Here is a 3,989-nt window from a genome sequence, read left to right as displayed (position 1 = left end):
TATATATATATATATACATACATACATACATACATATACATACATACATACATATACATATATATATATACATATAAATATATTTGTCCTTTATAAAAACACGCCTTGAGAGTTATAGCCGAGCGAAGGAGGATGTGAGTGGGTGATTGAGGAAATCTCTGTAGAGAAACGGGGAGTGGTCCTTTTATTCGCTTTCTTGCTCTCTATTTATAGGGGCATATTTGTATAGTTATAGAAAGGAAGGAACAATTATGAAGACCGTCTGTAATACAATTTAATTGTAATGATTTACTACCAAATATGTATTACAATTAGAATGTAAATATGGTGGAAATTGGTTGGTCGACGCGTTTGAGTTCGATACAAAGGCCGAGGTGACCAACCGAGTGGTGATCAGGTCTGTCGAAGTAAAAAGACAGTCAGTCCACTGGTTGCAATTGGGCCCCCTTCGTGAGGCGTGGTCTGCCTACTGAGTTCATCGTCATAGTGTGTTGGTTGACTACGATCGAGCTATCAGTCATTGGATGATCGGTTGGATCATGTTCTTGTAGCCAGATGCCTTGATTATCGAGCAGTTGTCATGAGTAGCTTGATTTCTTTGAGATTCGTGCTGACGGTTTTTGTTCGTACAAAATAGTTTTTCGAGTTTTCCTGCTTTTTGACAGTTGCGGTAAGAACAGGGAAACTAGTAAACAATTATTGACATAAAAATCATGAATTAATTGAAAAATTGACTTCCCCTAGGGTTCCATGCCCATTGTGCTCTATAAATAGGCATGAATTGAGTCTTGCATCATTTGCTATTAACATCTCCTCGTGTAACGAAAGAGCATTATGACTGGTAGTTCGAGTCGGAATGTCGTGGATCCTCAAAGGTTGGAGAAGGCCGACTTTCAGGTTCCTCCTGCAAAGACAGAGAATTGTGAAGAAAGAAAAACAGTTACAGACCAAGCCTGCTTCGATTAACGTGGTCGGCTTGTTTGGTGGCACCAAGGTACAGTCTCCAGAAAAGTTTGGCCAAGAAACCCTGGCGTTTGGGCCTGAGTTAAACACGACCGTTGAGGGCCAACAAGACCCGATTGATGCAGAGATTACGGTAGCTGAAAAGGAGCTAGAGGGAGTGACGGCCATCGCCCCGCTTTAGCCTCTACCTCGGAATGATGGAGGTACTTCATTGCAAGTGAGAGACGACGTTTCTAGGGCCATCTCCGAGATCGATAGATTTATGGGAATGCGAGAAATCACCTTTAATAATTTTTTGTATTTTTATGGTCTCGTAACATAAACTTAGATGCAGATGAGTCGATTGGGTCGAAGGTCATAAGGAAGGGGGGGGGGGGGACCTGGGAAGGCCTTCACGAAATTCAGAACGAAATTCAGACCCGTTGCGGTGGCGAGTCTTTAAGCCAAGTACGCTAGCTCCTGCCATTGGATGCTCTGGCGGGGCATCAATAGCCTAACTCTTTGTCCTCAGTAAACCATTGATAGGGACACTTGGCAATGTGACTATCAGCCCCCGGAGCTATGGAACAGAGGGCAAGTGAGGCTGGATTAATGGTGGAGTCAGTCGATCCTTCGGACGGAACGGGCGAAGGTCCGGTCACGGACTCTGTGTAGAAGTTGTCTGCTCGCCTAGATATAGCGATGGTGGTTATGCGAACAGAGCTAGTCGCCCTTCGTGGCAGGTTGGACGAGGCGCTGCTAGGGCTGGAGGTACTTCGCGAGTCTTCTGATTAGGGGAAGTTCCATCATGAGGTTGATTAGATAGATCAGATTAGGTTTGGTGGGAATATTGTCCTTTGAAGGTTGTGTGGCAGGGGGGGTGGGGTATGTCTCGTCTGAGGCCTTGGAGGACTCATTCATAAAATAATTTGTTCGATACCTATAATAATGTTATTTGCAATAAGTCTTTACTTAAATAAATTTGAAAAGATGTTTAGTGTGTCACTCATGATTTTGTGATTCTTCGTTTTACGCTCTCCCCTTGTAAATAGGGCAAGGGGTCGTTCTTTTTCACTTTACGTGTTCTTTTTTCTTTTTCACTTTATGTGCTCCCCTTGTAAATAGGGCAAGGGGTCGTTCCATCATTTATTGTGTTATGTGATGGCTCTAAAATATTCCCCCACCCTCTTCAGTTCAGCTTCGTCAATGATGCTGACTCTTCGTTTTTGACAGAAAATGAGAAGGAACTAGAGAGCATATACGTTCTTTATGCTAGTGTCACTCTTTGGAAGTTTCCTGGGTCAGCTCGGGCGACGAATGTCGCTGGCAAGGACCCGATCTTTTACCGATACCAGTTTAAGTACGGCCTCCGGTTACATCGATGAGCTCTAGAGTGTATTCAATACATGTATTTCAGGGCAAGTGCTGTCAAACTCTGTCGCCACAATAACGACTTTCGTTTTTCTTTTTTCGGCAGGGAGCATATTTCATGGTTGATCAACCTTTTAAAGTATTTTCTTACGTTTACGGTCGATAAAAAGGGCTTCATCATTTTTTACCTTATTTTTGGGTCATATGCAGCTTTTGTTCTCATATGGAGCTTTCGGAATGGTCCTAGTGCCTCTAAACCCTAATAGCAGCACACTTGCCTCTTTTTGGCCTGACGTAGTCACGACAGGTCTAGGGCATGATTACATTTACTTGGGGCGTGACCATGCCTTGGATGGGGCATGGCCATGCCCTGAATCCTATGTCACTGACTCCCTGTCACGTCCCCCATCTTGGGCGTGGCCACGCCACCAATCCTTTGTCACTAACACGTGGGCTTTGCTCATGGATCCTCATCCCAATCTTCCTTTTTATTGGACAGTTAAAAGCATCTGACAATCCTCTAAAGTTACAGCAACCACCAAAGTAATCTAGACAATCTTCATTTTATTTTTTAAATCTTGATGAATGACTATTTTCTTCTTTACATTTTTCATATCATTTGTGATTCGAAGCCATTTTTTAATTTTAATCTTTTTATTCTGAATTAAATTTCTTAAATATTTTATTGTATTTTTTAACTTCCAATTTTGTTCTTACAAAAGAAAAGTTCAAAGGAATAAAGTAAATATTCAACCTTTTTATTCCAAGTCTAGAAACCATATTTCCCCTCGTTGAACCTGAACGATTAATTTCGGTTTCAACTCCATCTCTGGGTAATATACTATTTACTCCCATGGTTATATTTGAATCATGACTATAATTTATACACTTTGCTCACATGATACTAAGAAGACCTGAAGTTAGAGTTAAAGCATTTACATGAAACCTGATTATGATTCATGAGCAGTGATGTGGAGCATTGTCCGACGGGTAAAATGCCAAAATATTTCCTTGATTTTTTGGACTGACTTATAAAGTGCTAAATTAGTCACCGTGGGGGCCAAAAGAATCTCAATAGGGACTATTTCAACCTGCATTAAAAGAGTTTAGAGACTAAATTAATATTCTTATAAACTTCGAGACTAAACCAACTTATGGCAGTCCATTTAAATATTCCTCACATCTGTTCATACATTATTAACCTGTTCGGTGTCTTTCGTTACCGTTGCTACAGGTATTCTTCCAGTACACAGCCCGTCACAGTCCTCTTCGATTCCAGGATCTTACAGCATTCCTCAACCCAAACTGCCATGAAAACGCTGAAAACAATGACATTGAGATGATTGGTTGATTCGTCAAGGAAAACAGTTATAATCTCGTTGGCCAACTTAATGAGCTAATTTTGTAGCTAATTATATCCCATGTTTATCAGTAGATGAAGTATTTGCAGGGCTTGCAGATTTGTTTGTGATGGTAAGCTATTTGATTTGTTGGGTTATACTGTTGTAATTGAATAATATCATTTTTTTAAAATAATAGATTTTGTACTTTGTTTCAAATGAGGGCTTGAATATTTGGAGGTTTGGTTTGAACTGTTGAGTGGCATAGCCATCAAGGGTTTGCTGATGATTATGGGACAAAAATGACATGTAAAAGAAGAGAATATATATATATAT

General features: G+C 40.6%; 1 protein-coding gene across 1 annotated transcript in view; it reads left to right on the top strand.

The window, feature by feature from the left end:
- LOC110032870 (snurportin-1) overlaps positions 1–3,799 on the top strand; it is a 33,588-nt gene extending 29,789 nt beyond the window's left edge. The window contains exon 8 of the transcript XR_002294886.1: positions 3,548–3,799. The gene's annotated coding sequence lies outside the window, so the exon portion shown is untranslated. The remainder of the gene's footprint in view (positions 1–3,547) is intronic.
- Positions 3,800–3,989: the final 190 nt, after the last annotated feature.

Source organism: Phalaenopsis equestris, unplaced genomic scaffold (genome assembly GCF_001263595.1).
Source record: "Phalaenopsis equestris unplaced genomic scaffold, ASM126359v1 Scaffold001042, whole genome shotgun sequence".
Taxonomy (NCBI): domain Eukaryota; kingdom Viridiplantae; phylum Streptophyta; class Magnoliopsida; order Asparagales; family Orchidaceae; genus Phalaenopsis; species Phalaenopsis equestris.
Note: the sequence above shows the minus strand (reverse complement) of the source record. Positions and strands in the feature narration are given on the sequence as shown.